The sequence below is a fragment of the Talpa occidentalis genome, unplaced genomic scaffold (assembly GCF_014898055.3).
Source record: "Talpa occidentalis isolate TD23 unplaced genomic scaffold, MPIMG_talOcc4v2.1 talOcc4.13, whole genome shotgun sequence".
NCBI classification, from domain to species: Eukaryota; Metazoa; Chordata; class Mammalia; order Eulipotyphla; family Talpidae; genus Talpa; species Talpa occidentalis.
The window spans coordinates 27,442,791-27,462,674 of NW_023601322.1; positions in this window are offsets into that span (position 1 = coordinate 27,442,791).

Sequence of the window (19,884 nt, forward strand, 5' to 3'; positions counted from 1 at the left end):
GTGTCTCTGGTTCATAGTTTTTTGTTGATTTTGATTTTCACTTTCTTATATTCATTTTCCTGGTCCCTTATTTAAGTTTTCTAGATTCCTGCTATGAGTGAGACCATCCAGTATTTTTCTTTTTCTTTTTGGCTTATTTCGCTGAGCATGATCCCTTCCGGCGCCATCCATGTTGCTGCAAATTGCATGTGTTTATCTTTTTTGAATGCTGAGTAATATTCCATGGTATATATGTACCACATCTTCTTGATCCAGTCATCTATTTTTGGCCATTTGGGTTGTTTCCAAAGCTCAGCTATTGTAAACAGTGCTGCTATAAACATAGGGGTGCAGGTGCTCTTTGGAATGGATGTTTCTGTGTCCTTTGGGTAAATACCTAGGAGTGGAATTGCTGGATCATATGGAAGCTCTATGTTTAGTAGGTCCAGAAATCTCCACACAGCTCTCCATAGTGGTTGGACCAGTTTGCACTCCCACCAACAGTGCAGAAGAGTTCCTTTTTCTCCACACCCTCGCCAACATTTGTTGTTGCTAGTTTTTTTTAATATGTGCGATTCTCACTGGTGTGAGATGGTATCTCATGGTAGTTTTGATTTGCATTTCCCTGATTACAAGTGATGTTGAACATTTTTTCATATGTCTGTTGGCCATTTGCATTTCCTCTTCAGAGAAGTTTCTTTTTAGCTCTTCTGCCCATTTTTTGACTGGGTTATTTTCTTTGTTGTTGCTGAGTCTCATCAGCTCTTTGCAGATTTTTGTGATCAGTCCTTTATCATTAGTGTTGGGTGCAAAAATGTTCTCTCAGTTGGTGGGGTTTCTCTTTGTTTTTGTTATTGTCTCTTTTGCTGTGCAGAAGCTCTTTAATTTGATGTAGTCCCAGCTGTTTATCTTTGCCTTCACTATCACTGCTTTGGGTGATGTGTCTGTAAAATTTTAACTTCCTAACACAGCTCAGTCCCTGGCCCATACACTTGAATGCCATGCAGGATACAAAAACAGAAATATTGAGCACAGTTCCAGAAGAAGCTGAGTTCCATGCATTCATTTATGGATTTGTTGAAGCATTCATTCATTCAACTCTTTACAAAGCATCTAGGATGGGCCAAGAGTTGTAGCACTAGGTATACAATAGTGAACAAATCCATATGTGTATCCCTTTTGCTAACCAATGTCACACACTCAATATTTGTAAAAAAAAAAAAAATAATAATAATGATCCTTATCCTGCTGGATTGTGACTTTTTGTGCAAGACCTGAGGTATGTGGGGATGTCCACCATCAATCAGTCAGTGATAACTTTCTGATAGAACTTCGATGGGGCTGCATCTAAGGTCTGCTGTGTCTCTTCTGATTCCTTGCTGATCTATTCCCATCCAAGGGTGTGCAGGCAAAGAATATTTTCAGCACTATACTATGCTGGCCATTCTATAATATCTACTGGATTATTGTGTTTAGTTTGGATATGTCAGCGTTATCTGACCATATGTGCCAGTGCCACTGTGTATACATGACTGCTATGTTTTATGAGGAATTATTAGTATTTAATTGTATAGATGTCATGAGAAAAATTGTGAATTACTTATGCTAGTTTAAATAGTGACCTTAAATAAATTAGAAGAACTATTCATATACAAAGCTTTATAAACTGAAATCTTAAGACTTGACCAGGTTTTTTTTTTTTTTAATTAATTAATTTATTTATTCAAGCACTGGGTACAGTCAGAAGCGCAGGAGTGCCGGGGATTGAACCGGCGCTGCAGAGGCTGCCAGCAGCTTTGCAGCCCAGCGATCAACCGCTGCACCACTGGGGGAGGCCCAGACTTGACCAGGTTTTAAAGTGTTAGTTATTGTGATTGTTGTGAACATTTTACTAATTGGTGAATCATTATTCACCTAAAAAAACTTTATTCAAACCTACTATATGTACAACATTGGAATTCTGTAAATGCATTAAAAGTATTTACTTTTTTCTTATCAATTAATCAAATTATTTGATAATAATTGCCTTCAAGTTTCTACTTTGCAAAATTTTTCTGGATCTCTCAATCTCTAGGATACTCAATTGTTCTTTTAATGTGGACATTCTTAGATTTAATAAAAAAGTTTCATGATTTTGTTCCTTTTTGTATCTTTCATGCTCTTTGGTCATTTCTGTTCTTAGGTTTCTTTCTTTTCAGACTAAAGTCTTCCCCTTTAGAGTCTATTTCACTTAATTAAATTCACTTTTAATGTATATTTTGCAGTGGTTACCTTATCATTTTTCATTCCTCTTTTTGTCTTCTCTTCCTTTTTACCTTCCTCTTCCTCCTCAAGTGTACTTCCACCTTGGGAGAATTCGTAGGCTCTGCCCATGCTGCGGTTTACATCTGTCACTAGTACTGCAGCCTCCAGCAACTTTTTATTAAAGCCAGTGATGTAGTGGGCACTTTGGCCAAAGCTGTCCACATGATGGATAGGAGCACGTCTCCAGGGGCCTTTCCCTTGCAATGAGATGAGATTGGCTGATGTTGGGAGATGAAGCCTTTCCCCTCTAGGTCAGTGCCTGCAATCCATTCCAAGTCAGAGGGGAGAGGAAGTTATTACCAGCCAGTGGCTGTTTCGTGGTCACTGGGAATTCTATGACTGGGAGAGCCTCATCCCTCTTTTCTCTCTACAGGACTACAGTTCCAATCAGCTAATACTAGGGAGCATGGTATCTGTCTCAGAGGAGATGCCCTGGGCAAAATGAACTGGAGTCAATTAACTAAATCTTGACCTGCAGTGGAAAGTAAGGCAGATAATTATATTCTTTGGTTTCCCTAGGTATAATATATAGTAGCACCATTGCCTTACAAGAAGATGTTCAGCCATCTAAACTATAAAAGCACAGCTTTGAACCCAGAAATAAGTAAGGATGGCTCCATAGTAGAAAGGAGGAGAGAATCACAAAGCCCAGAAAGGAGGAGAGAATCACAAAGCTTCATTCCACTTGCACAGATGGGGACACATTCTGAGCTAAGTCAGTTTTAGTTTGTTTTTTTGTTTTTGTTTTTGTTTTTAAGAAAATGAAAGAAACTCTAAAATAAACACTAGTCATTGAGTGATTACTACATTCCAAAGAGTTTGCAGTCATTATCTGACTTGGTGATGTTAATATCAATATCAACTAAGTTTTCATCATGTCACAAGCATATTCAAAATGTGTTATATTTCTCACTTTATCCTCAAAATTCTCCCCCACTAGGATTTTTTTTTTTTTGGTACTAAAATGACTCTAGTTGATGGATGAATAACCTAATTAGGAAAGAGGTTAAGAAAATGAGCAAAGTGAATTTCTGAGAATTTTAGCAAATTGTTCAAGGCCATCGTCTTAACACTTAACACTATTCAGTGCCAAAACCGCTACTCCACTAAAAATTTAGACTGTACTATATGCTACAGGCTGCAGGCAAGATGGACATATAGAGGTACAATAAAGAAAAAAATAGATTTAATGTTAAGGGAGAAGATGATTGAAGCAGAAAAACCATAATTTAGAGCTTTTGCTTGAAAAGCATGTTGTTTCCTGAAAGAATTACTCTGTTGGAATGCAGCATCATGGAGCACATGATATTAACCATGATGACCCCAAGACCCCCAGAAATGCTTAATTTTTTCAATATAATTGTTTCAAAATGTAGAAAAATTGCAAACAAAATTTGCATGAAGAAAAATCTTGCACTCTAAATTGCACTAAAAATTGAATTCACATACTGGGAAATGTTCCATGTAGGGAATAGTTCAATGTAACTGTAATTCCACAAAAATAAAATGTTTATAGAAAATCCAAGCATTTCCTGGGATGTATGATTGACTTAACAAAGCTTGCCGGGAAGCATAGATAGTTTTTGGAGTACAGACCCCATTATCTACAATGCTACAATGTAGAGTTCCTTTTCATTGATGTGCTCGTTATGACTTATGAATAGGAAGTGGATGTGTCAGAAATTAGAATAATTTCCACTATCCACATTAAAAAGTCAGCCGGCACAAAAGTATCTATCACTGTCCCAAACCTGTTGTTAACCCTAATTTCTGAGTCAACGTGACATTCCACTGTCACTATTATGAATATACGTTGTTATAATTCTTCAAAATAATAGACTCTCAGTGATGCTTATTGAATAAAGTTATGGATGTACAATCTATAAACATCCTCACATGTTGTCCTCGTTATTACTTAAAAGTTATCTTTGGATGAAAAGAAGACCAAAGTGTAGAGACCAGAGGAGATGACTGTAAAAGGCTTGAACTTGGTCTCACTAGAAATTGGATCTCATAATGAAGTGAGGTCCCTGAGGATCCATCACTGAGGGTGTGATGTCTGTACCCAGAAAAGCAGAGTACAAGTTGAGGATCTACACAATCCTGGGTCTCTGGAAACTCATAATTAAAGATAAAAGTATTACTATAAATGAAATTCAGCATTTGGCCAAATAGACATGGAGCTTACTAAAATTGTCATACAGGTAAAAAGATAAATACTCCCATATGGTATAGCAATAATTTCATGTTATGTTTATGAAGAGTCATATGGTTCTCATGATGGTTGAAGTTTTAATTACTACATTTCCAGTCTGTCAAGTAAAAGGGAGCCTTTGTGAGGGAAAGAGGTCAGAGTATATTCTTGATATGATATTTTCCACATAGACATTTAAAGAAGGGGTTTGAAATGTACTAAAGATATGATGAAGTGCTGTTGTACCCCAGCCAGTTTTGCAATGCACAGAAAAAGTTTGATTGTGTTCAACTCTTTAAATCTATGTTCAAATAACCTTGTTTAAATTTTTATTAAAATGCTTTATTCAGGATCATAAATAATTTTAAATATCAGTTATAAAAATGACCTTGTTGAGCCTCTATAGAAGTCATGAACGTTTCTAAGGAATCATAGGAAGCCCATAACAATGGAGATCTAACCAATATTAGGTCTGCTTAGCGCTCACCTACACTCAAAGTACAAACACATTTTTCAGAATACTGTGTTTTCAATCTCCTGTTTGGGGGGAAAATCTACTTCCTTATATTAACTGTCCTCTTAGTGATATAATTATTAACTATATATTATTTTTTATATTCAGGTAAAAAAGGAACACTGGTATGTATATTCAGAGCTATAATTTGTGTTGCTTCTGGGAACTCAATTTTCTGCTTTTTACTATAAAACTTTCAGATAATATAATTAATTCAAAGGCTAAAATGAACTTTAGTAAACAAAAAATACTGTTGCTTTCATGAAGCATGAAGAAGCATTCATAAAGACTTTCATGTAAAAGTCCCCTTTATTAAACTATCTTATGTAATCTATTTTGTGTTCTAGGTCTTAGAGTAATCAAACAATCCACATATTATAAGACATCAGAGCTAGTATACTATGAAACAAAGGAGATCAGCTATTCTTGATTTATCTCCCTTTCTTCAATCACCCAACATTTGGGCTACACTGGAGAACTACTTGCATTTCAAGTCCACTCAAGGGTGGCTCTGGAGATACAGTCTCTCTCTTCAAACAGCACATCTGATTGTGCACAATTTACGAAAGGAGAGATGGTAATAAGTATATATCTAATCTGTAGATAGTGGCTTATTAGTTGGTCAACTGGTCGAATAATTAGAATGAACAATATTGGAAGATTGTGATTAAAAATTTCAGAGGAGCCTTATGTGAACGTGTGCCACAATTAGAAAGGAGGAAGATATTTATATTTCATGTAAATGCCCTCCTGAGGGCATCTATTCCAGAAGGATTTCTCAATAATCATGAATATGGTGATCCATCCTGGGATGACAATCAGTTTTGTTTTGTTTTTTCCTCCCACAACCATCTTATTTGTGTAGCAGGTCAAAATACAAAGCAGTCATTTTCAGGCAAAATACCCGAGCTGAAATATGTTATTTGAAATAGTATGTAAACTAGGCATAATTATACTATAGTTGCCCAGTGGTCAGTGCACCAATCTCTTCATTTTTGTCATTTTGTGCAAAAAGACACAAGGTTTAAGAATCTGAAACCACTTTAACTTCTCCACTCCAATCAACATTCAGTGAGCTGAGAAAAGCAGCAAATCTTGAATGATACTAAGAATCCTTGTAATACTTCAACAATTTACTTCTTTGTGAAGACAAATTAGTGTCTTTGGTAACTGCTACACCTATACCATGTCATATTGTGAAATCATATCCTGGACACATTGTCCAATTGGAAAATTATGTCATCTCCCTTATTTAATTTTTTTGCCTCAGCTTAATTTTTGAGTGATATAATTTTGCCTGGCTATTGAATAAATAATTCCCTAATTTACTGTCTTACTGATTAATAAATCATTCTACCCTGATTAGGAAAGTGGTACCTATTTTCAAGGAAAAAAAAAATAGAGTTTTTCAGGCCTCCCAGGTGGCACAAGGGGCTAAGATGCAGCCTGTGAGGCTGTCCTCAGCCACTGCAGCACCAGTTTGATCCCCAGTCGGGAAGCAACACACATGGCACGGCAGACCTCTCCTGACTCACCAGCTGCTCCCCTCAGCAGTGCATTTCAGTCAATCCACCTGTGCTGTTTCCCATTCTGGTTTATCCTCTCACCCCCTGCACCCCTGTCCTGTGCTCCGGTTCTCGTATGCATAAATAAATCTTAAAAAAAAAAAAATAGAGGTTTTCATTGCCTTTCAAAATCCTTGGAAAAATACCATGGCTCCTCTCTCTGCTCGTTTCCCATTATGGTAGTTCACTTTATTTTCTCTAATAAGCTACAGAAACCAGTAGCATGTTAGGAAGTCATTAATACAATATAATCACAGCAGAAGATCAAGCTCATCTCTTTCTCTTTGCATTGCCAAGTGTTTCAGTATGTTATTTTATAATGTGATGACCAGAACAGATCATGGTAATCTGAGTGTGGATCTGACTAATGCATCGTATAATCAAAGATTTCCTTTTAGATTATGATTTGTTTACATTCCCCAGCTTGTCCCACATCACCATCAATCTCAATGGAATTGCCACAAATTGTATATTGTTCCAAAAGAAAATCAAGGTTGGAGCTACTATGGAAGAGTGACATAAGGAGGAGCAGGAACCCTAAAGCCCCAGCTCCATTACATAGTATAGAACTCCACTGCCCTGATCCTTTTTTCCCTTGTTGATGCCACTAACTCAAATGCCTAATAAGATTTGGACAGGGGATGGAAATGATCAGATGTCAGTGTGTAGGGCTTGGAAGTTCTGTAAACTAGCAAAGTGTCCTATCTAAGAGATAGTGGTTGCCCAGCTCTAGCTCACTGCTGTCAAACAGGAATGCAGGCTAGTTTCCCAGGACCAAAATTCAAATTTTGGGCTTCCCTGGTGACCTAGGGGTTAAGTCTCAGTGCTATCACCACTATGGCCTGAGTTTGATCCCCTGTTAGAGAGCTAACCCACACATGGTACAGTAAGCAGCCCTCTCCTGTCTCGTCTGTTGCTTCCCTTAGCAGTACATTTTAGCAAATCCATCTGTTCTGTTCCCTCTCTGTCTCTGATGAATCCTCTCACCCCTGGCACTTCTGGCTTGCACCCCAGTTCTTCACACACACAGACACACAGACACACACACACACACACACACACACAAGAGTTTTCAAAAAAAATCAAATTTCTCAATGGAGACAAGAAATATAGATTTTTTTTCATGTAAAAACTCATTTTTTAAATGTGGAAATGATTTCAAAATCTTGTAACGTGAGATGCTGCAGAAAAAACAAAGAAGTCTGTAGACAGAATGCCTTGTGTGAAGCATTTATTTGTGCCTACCTTATTAGAAGCTCTCCAAGGAATCCTTCTGGGTCTATCATTTGTGTTTAAAGATTGTGGGTCAGTATGTTTTTTAAGAGAATCAACCGAATTAATTGTTTAGGCTGAGATGATTCACAGAAGCAGCAGCAGCCTTATCCAAAGGTACTAATTAAGTGTCAAATCTGTGTTCAGGATACTTGAGCAGTTAAAAGACATCGCTTTCCTTTCAGGAGCATGCAAGGTATTCATTGGCTCAACAAATATTTACTGAGTAATGAAAGGTCAACAAGAGTGAAATAATTCAATTTATCTTCCATTTGTCTCCAAACTTATCTATATTTTTCCACATCCTTGGCACTCTCAGACCTCCCCAGGGTGAGCCCCACATTTTATATATTCTTAAATTGACATTGTCTGCCTCCTCTGGGACCTTTCTCCATTAATTACTCCCCTAGTCTCCTGGTGGTTAAATCTTTCAATCTCAGCTTACTTCTTATTCTCAATTAAAACTTTTTTATGGTTTAAAACATATGAAACAACACTACACCTTCCGCCACACCTGCTCCCCTGACTCCCCCATTTCCCCAATAAACTCCGCAGAAGCGTATTTCAGTCTGCTTCACCTTGGACTCACCTGGCCTGAGTCGTCTTCCCCTTTCCCCCCAAGCTGCAAGGTGTTAAGAGGACAGGGCCTTGCAGTCGTGAGTAGTGACCTTATTTAGCACCCACCCCTCCAAAGAGCTGGTGAGGGGCCTCCCTGCTTGTACAAGGGGAGGATAGCACTATGAAGCTATTGGCAGCCACTGCAGCACGAATTTGATCCTGGGCCCTACAGGGAGCTACCCACATGGAGCAGCAGACCTCTCCTGTCTAGCCCACTGCAACCCTCAGCAGTGTGTTTCAGTCAGTCTGCCTGCTCTGTTCCCCACTCTATCTCTGGTGAATCCTCTCACCCTCCTGCACGTCTGGCCTGTACCCCAGTTCTTGCATGCATAAATAAATAAATTATTACAAACAAAAACAAACAAACACACAAAGAAAAAAACAAAGAGCCAGTGAGAACAACTTGACAAAGCCTTCACTCTCCTTATGTGACCTTGTGCAAGTCATTTCACCTTCTGCACTTCAGTTCTCTGTCTGGGAAATGGTACTCATCGAATAAGACTGATAAGAAAACTGCATGTGTTAAAATTTGTAAATCCCTTGAAACAGGCACAACTCAGAGTAAACTTGATATCGATGTTCAAGGAAAAAATATTAGAAGTTCTTATTCTCAAATCAGAAAATCCAGGTATAGGAGTAAAGGAGCCTGCCAGAGCCCCCACAGTCATGAGCAGCAGAGCTGAGAGGTAAACCCAGGTTATCTGGCTGCAACGCCCGGGTCTTCCACCTCCAAGCCCCTCAGCTTAGTTGTGCAATGCAGACCCAAACAGCATGTAAACAACATTGCAATAAATAAAGGAGCTATCAGTGGCATTCCATACATCTGCAATGAGTAATAATGGGCATTGTATTATTAATTTCCACTCTCTATTCCTTGCTCAATAGAAACTTTTCATGATTTCCCTCCCCAGCAGTTTCAATAAGATGCTTGAAAATTTGTTTTGCTTTGTTGCAGATAATATGCTTACTAAGAGGCATTGTTTTCTTTATGGGGCCAGTTCTCCCTCTAAATGTTCAATGCCTTTCTGATTTTATGACTCAGAGTAGTTGATTGTTAACTCTTAACTCCTCCCTCCCACTCTTCAGGTCCTGCCTCCTTCCTTCTAAATTCCACTGTATTTATTCCCAGAGAGGCTAACTTGGATGCTTAAGATAAAAAATGCTTTAAGAATCCTGTTGTTAACTTACTTGTATATTTTTCTTCCACCCTCCCAACTATCCGTTGTTACAGTACTAGAATTAGTGTACAATAATAGAATTTTCTCCAGCACCTTCAAATGCCCCCAGGTAGGTAGATGATTGGGTTGTAGGCATGTTGGGGGGTTACACTCAGGATCTGGGGTGTTGGGCTAAGACCTCAAGGGCAGAGCTATTCAGCATGGTATAAAACCCGCAAGCACAGCTGTGGGAGTGCACTTCTGATGTGGTCCTTGTCCATCTTCCCTCTCACTTGCTCTGGGCATCCCAGCCTCAGGCTGTGGAACAAGGTTCTTTCACAAATTAGCTCTAGTTTTTCTTCAGGTTTTGCTTTTTTTTCTTGTGCCTGGTATTTTTCATTTGTTCTAATCATCCCTGTCAGGATGAGGAGGTCCTCTGTTACTTTATCATGTTGCTGGCTTTGAAACCACAAGTATCATCACTCTTCTTGATCTGACATATTTCCAAGATTCTGAGTCTCATTAATATTTCCCTAATATTCATAGGTCATGGCCCATAGAGGCACACTTAAAAGGAGATTCTAGGTGAACAGGTGTCAGAGGTGATGGACCCTGGAGACTGAGACAGAAAGAGTTATTAAGGCAATGTCCTCCATTGGATCCACCACATGGGTATTTCAAATGCTCACCATAAGAGAAGACCAGGTATAAAGGAAGACTAGAATCAGGTCCAAAGTCTTCACAGCATGTGGATCAATAACTGGGAGTTCTACAGAGGATACTGAAGATGTTGGTGTAGACAGGTATCCCCAAAGAGGAGGATGATTATTATTATTATTTTTATTATTGCTACTTCTACTACTACTACTGCTACTATTATTATTTTGCACAAGGATGAAATGATACAGCATGAGATTTGGCAACAAGACTGTAGGGTCAGGAATGGATACAGTGCAGGTTTTCTAAGATCCAGCAGAATGGGTAAAGGAGGAGTCAGAGTCCTCAGTGGTTTTTTGCAGGTCTTTTATTGGGGTTCACCAGGCATATGGCAGGCAGGGGTGCTGGAGGGCCGGGAGGCTGGCAGGCCTCCCAGCCCCCACAGGTCTTCACTCTGTGGGCTCTCCGGCCTTCTCTCGGCTTCTGCTTCTCTTGCTTCTCTTGCTTCTCTTGCTTCTCTTGCTTCTCTCTCTGTTTCTGTTTGTTCTTGGCTTCTACTGGCGTCCCTGTGATGCCACCCTTAAAAGCACAGTCTTAGCCGGGTGGATCTCATCTACATATGCCTACACCCTACTCCAGGTGCCCACCATCAGGCATGCATTCAGGATGGCAAGGATCTATCATCTATCCTGATGGCAGCAGGGCAGAAAAGCCTGACATTTTTCCTTACCCTACAAAGACACCTCCAGGACTTGTGATGCAGGAGAAAATTGAGCAGACTTTGCTTGGGATTAGACCACTTCAGACAGAGCAGCATTTCCCAAATCTGCTGGTTCTGCCCTGGACCCATGAATCAGAACCTCCAGGAACATTTAGGAAATATGACTGTTGGAACAATCCCATTGCAATTAAAGAGAGTGCGAGGAAGCTCTGTGATGATGCTGAGAATGTAAGAATGTTTGCTTACCGAGCAAGAAGATTTTAACAGAGGGAAAGGGAGACAGCAGAAAGGAGAATTGAGTTGAAAGGGACAGAGATGTGCGGAGTGACACTGATATGAAGAGAGTTGACCTGAAGTTTTGTGATCTGCAGAAATGCTGCAGTGATTTATCTTTGGATAGCAAACTGGATGAGATGCTACAGAGTTTTCATGGGGTTAACATATGGACACATTTGCTCAACAATTCGATACAGTTTTGTAAAAATAAATAAATAAAATTCTGGTGTCTAAGGTTCTCATTTTAAGAAAGGATCAACTGCTTTCTGGTTGCTTACCTTTGAATGAAATCTCAGTGGCTGGCAGAGGTGGAAATGTTTCAGGGCTCTCATGAGAGCACAGGAAGACCTGCAGCAGTTGTGGAAATCTATATCTTCCTCGGGTTCTTTCCTTAAGCTGCTAAGAAGATTCCTATGCCTGGGAGAGATCCACAGAGTTGTCCCCGCAAGAAGGTTCAAGTTTTAGGAGGTGGAATTGGAGCATCTGAGTTGGTATAGAGATAATGAGCACAAGTGAATTGCTCCCACTTGGAGGCAATTAGGAGCATTTGCAGGCATTTCACCTCTCACCTACCTGTACTGGTCAGAAGGCATTGGAGAAAAAGAAATAGGTGATGTCTTTGACCTGCTTCCTTCCTTTTGAGCTCTCAGTTGCCATGCATAGTTTTCCTGCCTCATTTTCAACTGTGTAAAATCCAAGTTTCACTACTTTGTTTTGTAAACATGTGTTCAAGCTCTTCTTGGATTGACCCCAGAAAATCTTTCCATCAGTCTTGATTTTGCCCCTGCTGTCAGCACATGCTTTCATTTGTGTAGTTGTTATTATACTTTTCAGAGCTCTGTGTTTGGGGTGATATTTAGCCCACACAATAATCTGCCTGCTCGTCCTTCAAAGGCAAATTTACATGCCATATTCTTAAACGTCTTTCTGTACTCTTAAGTTGGAATTAATTACTCTCACGAGTTTCCACAGCACTCTGTACCTCTGTCTAGAGTGCTTCCTAAGTCAGTGACAGTCCCCTTTTAAGCCCCTTATTCTCTCAGAGATTAAAACCCTCCAAAGGGCAGATTGTGCCTTACTGTGGTATGATTGTCCACAACACCCATCTTAATACCTTGAACACAATGTGTTCTGGACTAAAAATATTGGTGGATTGAATATCCATTTCCAGTGAATAAAAAAGACCTTTTCAAGCCTTGTAAACAGGCTAAGAAGCTAAGCCACTAAGAAACACGGCATAGAAATCAAGAAGCAATTTATCAATAGTCCCCCCAGTGGTTTGAATGAGTAAATGACCTTTTCCAAACCACAGAAACTTCCATACTTCCTATTGTTTCATACGAATCTTGAATAATAGAGGAAAATTTCTCCATAGGCTGTGGCCAATGCATGGATTCTTTGGGTGACTTGGATGCAGTTTCTCCTGGCTTTCAGAATGGTATAGGGAGGTCTTTCTTTGTGTTCTGGAATATTTTGTGGGATAGAAGAAAAAGCTTGGGACCTGGCACTACAAAACACAGATGTTGACCTACATATGCACTGTGGCCTAGCAGGACATGAGTAAGCTGGAGCAGGGAGCCCTCAATAACTATTCTCTGGACAAGCAACTTCCATCCCCTTGAACTCTACCCTTTCTTTGCAAAATGTGGATAAAAATACCTGACCTGAATTTAAGATGTCTCTTATTTGCCATTTCAGAATCTCTTGGACTCTTCTGTGTCTTTTTTCAGCCCTTGCTGCAGTGAGCTGGCCTCAGAAGCCTCCTGCCAGCACAACCAAAATGCTCATCCTGTAGTCTTTACCACAGGCTCCAAATGTTGCTGTCAACAAGTGTGGGAAGCCGCAGGCATCCATCATCTTTCAGGCTAAGCATGTGTATCCCCAAAGCTCAAGGTAGTTAGGTTAATAACCTATGAGGTTAACTATCATCACCCATAAAAGACAAAAACAGGTAAAAATTCTCCCTCCTCCCTGACCTGAGAGAAGGCTCTGAAATGCACCTTCGCAGAAATAAGCAGCTGTTGCTAGGGGTGGGGACCGGCTCTTCCTTTCTCCCATGTCTCCTGTTAGCTCTGATTCCTACTTCTCTTTCCTGGGTCAGAACTCCTAAGTAGCATAATCACATACAAGCTTCCTCTCAAGCCTAGTTTGCGGGGAACTTGGAAGGGAAACATTATTTGTAGTTGCAACCTGGGCTGGAAAGTAGAAAGGAAAAAAAAAAAAAAAACTAATAGAAAATGTAAGGTGATAGTAATTTGCTTTGCTTTAGGAAAGTAAATATGGAAAAAGGAAGCATATGGTATCACCCTAGAAGATCTAGAAATGACAGTGGGTTTTGTTTGAAATGGAACCTTCAAATAAAACTTGTCTTTTGCTAAAGACCTCTTTGTGATTGTGTGGTTCTGTATTCCCTTGAGATCTTGAGATGCTGGCCTGGTATTGCTGGGGAAAACTGCATAGAAATCACAAGGGGGATCATAGTCACAACAGCCAAATTAACCCAAGCTGATGACGTTGCTCTGTGCCCCAGGAAAGGCGCTGGGAGCTGGAAAGAAACGCTCACTAATGGAAAATAACCAAGAGGCTAAGGAGAGAGATGTTATTTTTGAACTTTTAAAGAGAACATTATAAATAGCAGACAAAATGGAAAAGCAGAAATTAAAAACAATAAAAACAAAAGCAAGTTGACAGCAACCCTTTTAATATGACAATTTTGGTGCTTCTAAGGCCCAGGCTTGTGGATGTAATAGCTGAGACCCAGCGAAATAGCCCAGAACCACGGGGTTTGAGCACTTAGTCACAATGGCATTTTAGGTTAAACAATCATTGACTCAGCGGTGAAAAATGAGATAAATTAAAATTATTTTCTTCACAACGGCCGAGGGGCTTGGCAAGTAATATATTGAAGAAATTTCCTGGACATAATAGGTTACATTAATTTTCAACTGCAAAACAATTCCTTCAGCATTATTTTTCAAGGAGAGAGAAAAGAAAAGGGGTGGGGGGTGAGAAAACCACCCTCTTACTTGTGCTATTTACTTCTGGTCTAAATGAGAAAACATGTTTCAAAGGGAAGATTAAGAAAGGAGTATCCAGACACAGAGCAAATCCTGGCTGTAAAAAATTCAAGCTAATTGGTTACCCATTCGCCTGTTCAAATGTGGTCAGTATTAATCCAGGAACAATAGAAGCATAAGTTATGAAAATCGTTAACTTGGAAGAGGACATTCAGCCCTCCGTGAGCGAAAAAGCCCCTTTGTTTGGAATGTGGAATTAAAATGGTAAAACATTGCATTCAAATGTACTAAGAGTTATGGTCAAAGAATTTAGTGTCCACAATTGGGCCCTCTTTGTCCTGATGCTGAGTGAATGAATGAGCACCTCAGGCTCTAAGCCTGTGGGTTTCACTTGCTGCCTGGGGAACCCTGTCGAGGGGGTGGATGGGGTTCTAGGAAGATGTGCCATCAGCTGATTCCAAATAGGAGCAGAAACCCACGTGCCTGCCATCACGGTGCCTTGCTTTCCTTGCCCCCAAAGACCTGGTTTAGCAACAGGTTATTAGCCATTTGGCCAGCAGTTTCTGGTACATGTTTACCAACTGGTTCTCTAAGAGTAGTTCTAACATGCGTATTGGTTGATTCTTTTGTTTCACAGGTAGTGGTTAGCAAATTTCTCCTGGAAAGGTTGGGACAACAAAAGTTTTAGCTTTGGGTGACCCCACCATCCACTACAACTACTGGAATCTTCCTCTGGAACCTGAAAGGGGTCCTAGACACACACAGATGAGAGAATATGATGCCATCCAGGGGCCTCCCTGGCGGTGCAAGGTGTTAAGTCTCAGCACTGTGAAGCTATCCGCAGCTACTGCAGCACAAGTTCGATCCCTGGCCTACACCTCTGGCCTGTACCCCAGTTCTTCTAGGCATAAATAAATAAATCTTTAAAAAAATATGATGATTTTCCCATAAAACTTCCTGAGGACACTGAAATCTGAATTTCCTATAATTTCTATATGTCAATAAATATCCTCATTTTTTCTTTCCTTTGTTTTCAACCATTTAAAAATGTGAAAATCAGCCTTTACTTGCAGGCTGTCCAACAAAAGCTGCTGGTTGTGTTCTCCCTGGAGGGCTTAAGTTTGCTGCCCAGATTTTACAGCAATGATTAAGTAAGATAATAGTGAAACAACCAAGGTGTGTGTTGAAACATCATTAGTTTGTCAATGAGATGTGAGTGACTTCTTTGCTCAAGCAGATAATTGTTTTCAAATACTGGAAGCATGTTTTCTCAATTTCTTTGTGCTGTTCACAAAGTGACAGTGACAGACTTGACATACTTTTTAAGTTTAATCTGTATTATTAACACTTTCTCCATAACTTTCTTATGTCTTGACAATCATCCAAATAGTTCAAGCCCTGATATGCCAGTTTCCATGGTGTGAAGTCTCCTGCTAAGGCCAATTTCAAGTTACTAACATGATCCTGGATATTTTATGTGGATGTCCCTATCACACAGGCCACAAGAACAGGAAAGGCCTTCTGTGCTGTCCTCACTTGCTTGCAGTATTTTGCAGAGAAATCAGCACACTCTAGGTGCTAAATAAAGATATTCTGATGGTGTAATATGTCCATAGGGTAAACCATTTTGTCTCATTTTAAGGGATAGATACATACAGTTCTGTGGGAACCAGATAGGCCATCACGTTGTAACCTCAGGACTATCTGATTTTGCCCCTAGCAGTTATGGCTAGGCTTCAAAGGCATGGGGAAAATAATAGTCTTGTTGGTCTCATGTGCTCCTGACCCACGCCTTCTCTGCCCTGTCCCACAGTCCCCTTCAACAGTTCCTTTCCCTCCCTCCTTTGCACATGTTCCTAGTAGTCTCCTCCACAGCAGTTATTATTGCATCTTTCCCTTTCCAGTTAAATGCCTGCTATAGTGTTTATTTGGAGAGATATAACTTGATTTACAAATAGAAACCAAACTGTCAGCTTTAAGTATAGGCCTCTTGTGGCTAAGTTTATGAATGTAACAAACTCATCAGTTATGATTAGGAAGATGTAAGTATCTATACATATTCCTTTTAATTTTTAAATCTCTTTAATTTTCATTTTTAAATTTTCAATCTATATGTGTATATATTTATTTTTTAAATATTGAACAAAAGTTGATGATAGTCCTATCACTTTTAGAACTGCATAAAATAAGAAATGAAATTTTTTCTTTCAACTTGTTGAATGTCTCCTCCTCAAAAGTAGCCAGTTTTGGGAGTGTTATTTCTATGTTTTCCTGTAAGTTCAAAGGCATTGTTAAATAACAAGGATCCAGCTGAGTTCATTTTAAAGTTCTAATTGGTTTTATTAAGCGATTCGTGAAGAGGACAGCATCCCACCTAGCAAGAAGAAGGCACTGGGCGCAAGTTGTACGAAATGAAAGATATTTTTACAGTCATAAAGAGGTTGGAATAAGTTTCATAGCAAGTGAAACAATAGTTTCAAAACCACCTTCTTTTAAGGGTGAGGGTTTTATCATGCAGATGATCTGTTACTGACCAAGGAATTCCAGATTGATTAGTTTAAATTTCCACTTTGGGGAGGATGAAACTACATTTCAGTCAGGTAGTAAGTCTTGGTAGGGCTCAGCATGAAGGATTCTATGTAGACTCCACGTCTTCTTTTAACAATCCAGAAGTTACCCTCCTGTTGGCCTCACTCCCTCTTCCCTTTCTCTGGAATTCTCAATACCTAGGGCTCAGACTTCAGTGAAGCCCCTTATTCTTGGTCTGCACTCACTGCCTGCTCTAAGCCAAGGCCTCAGAGCCCACGTTTCCCATCTGACATGAAGCTGACTTTTGCTTAGTGGGGACGCTCGTCCCTCTGGACTTGACTTTATCAGCACCACCCCCTGCACTCTTAGTCTTTTTGTACAATGACTCTGTAACTGGCATTCACAGCCACAAAACCATTTAGATTTCCTGGAACCAAATTGCTTTCCAGAACTCCAGTGGCATGAAGCTGATGTAGATATTGATTTCTTATTTGTTAGTGGCTAGTAACGAGGGGCCCCAGAACAGGCACAGGCTGTGGAGAGAGCACCTGTTCACATCTGTGAGCTGCTGGACAGGAGGCAGCCACTCTCACTGGCTGCCACAGCTGGGCCACCCTGCTGTGTACAGTGGCCTCTGTGCAGCCCACCAGGCTGGTGCTGATTACAGATACTACTCTGGACTCTGCTGTCTGCTGCCCAGCTCCCCTGCACCCACTGCTGCCCACCAAGGCCATTCTGCCCTTTGTCTGCTGAGGCCCTGAGAACTGCAGGGCCAGGTAACTTGCAGCCAGCTCATCCATTGTGGCAGCGTCTGCTGAGACAAAACTGCACATAGTGTCTGTCTGGGGGAGAAGCGCTGCCCAAGAGAAGCATGTCAGAACCCCAGCCAGCCAGACACCCAATTATTTGCATGTGCTTTTGCTTTTTCCTTTTAATTTTTAAATTCTAACAAAAGTGCCTCTCACAAACAGGCAGCAGTGTGACTGGTTGTTCTTTCTCCATTGGCTAATTGAGTTTTCCAGCTCTGTAGGGCAAGACCAAGATGTCAGAGCCTCGCCCCTCCTCATGGGTTCTCAGTAAACACCTCTGACATTTGACACCTCTCTGTGGAAAAGCTTGTTGGTGCCCCCACAGAAAATGATTAATGGCAATATTTCCGAGGTTTTAAATGAATACCAGGCCTAGTCTCTGATATAAAAAATAACAGCAAATACCTAAACCACACCCCACTGACAATTCTTCAGATTTTATTAGTTTACCTGATAAAAGGAAAATTCCATCTTGGTTCTTTACTCAGATATTGCCTTTCCACAGAGGTTTATTCTGAAGGCTCTGTGGACAATGGCTGTGACCACACAGCCTGCCCACCTGATCATCCTCGCCTTACTGTTTTCCTTTCTGGTCACTCCAGTAGACTCACTAACACGTTATATTCTTCTCAGCCTCCCATCAGTGGAGCCTGAGTGCTTCGAGGGAAATAATGTCTGTCTGTTTTATTCACTGACTGTTCTTTGGAGTCTAGAAGAGTGCCTGGCACATGTAAGATGCTCAAGAATTTTTCATGAAATGAATAAAACACAATCAGAGTAGTCATGAGTTCTGTCATCCACCACATAAAGACATAGCAAACTCTTAATGTGAAAGAATATCAATTTAAAAAAAGTTTAATAGGATTAGTATGCATAGAGAGAAGAGAGAAGAATGGATATTTTCCCAATGAAACACCCAAAGTTACCCATCCCCTCATGGGTTGGCCAGCCAAAGAGGACTGGCCCAAAGCAAGTCAGCTGAGGCCTAAAGTCTTGCCACAAGTCTAAGGCAGCTTCTGGCAGCAAACCACAAGAAAGAGGAAAAAGGGACCAGGCAAGTCTGGGGAGAAAGCAGAAAAATCAAAGTACAAATCAAGTTATAGGTTGCCATTGTCAGACTCCCCACATCTTTTCCAAGTGTCTCCACATGTCTCCTTCTATGCCTCCCTTGTCCCTGTTGCATATCCAAAGCTGAGAAGCAAGCCAGACTTCTTCACACATCTCTGCTCCATGTGCCTCCTCCTGTGTCTCTTCCCAGTCTTCTCTGCAAGTCTCCTGTAGCTCCTGTAGCTCTGTAGTCAAGTCTCCCAAGTGTCCATTCCAAGTCTTTTCTGATTTCACCTCATTACTCAACTTCACCCCTCATTAAGAGGCAGGGGCCATGGAAACTCCCCTTTTCAAGGAGATCTTTCTCTATAACCCTCGGTATCTCAGAAAATGCATACAAGTTGTACCCATGGAGAATTTAGGTACTGGGTTAGTCTGCTAGAGCTTCCTAAACCAAATATGGGCAGAGGTGTGGGTGGGGAGGTGGAAAATCAGTCTCATTTTTGTCTATTTCGCATGAGTAACCAAGGCCTAGAGTAAATATCTATTTGCCTAGGATCACAGTTACTATTGGCAGAAGTAAAAAGGAACTCAGATACTACCTCTCAATCCTCAGTTTGCTCAATGGGAAGTTATTTTCCATGTGCTGCAATATACAGATGTGCAGATAACACCCTGTTTGATGATTCTGTTAATGCAGCAAAAGGGATCAGTGCATAATTAGATGTATTAAAAAAACAAAATACACAAATTTAGAGACTTAAGTGACTGTATTAGCAGACAGAAAGGGCTCTGAAACTTTTCATAAAAAGGAAGATTTTTAAAGAAAGTAAGGAGGAGGGACAAGGTTATTAGCTAAAAAAGGAAAGATTATGTCAAACTACTCTCCCTCAGGTGATGGGGGATCTAGCATTATACACATTACCTCATTGGTGTAGTTCAGGAAACTTCAAGTTAATTTGATTGGCTTCACATTACTCTTTGGGAGAGGTTGAAACTGCGATTAGGTGAAATGTTAAGTCTGGTTGATGGCTGGCATAAACCATTCAATTTTGGATCTGCTTTTTCTGTTTTTCAGTAAATATATGCTATGTGTAGGGAGATATTTTTATTGTTTAACAAAGAGTGAAAAAAATCATGTTTCTAGTCTGACACTGAATGACAATGAAAGGAGAAATCTTAAAATTGATACTCAAAACAGATCTCTTCAATTTTTTTCTCAGAT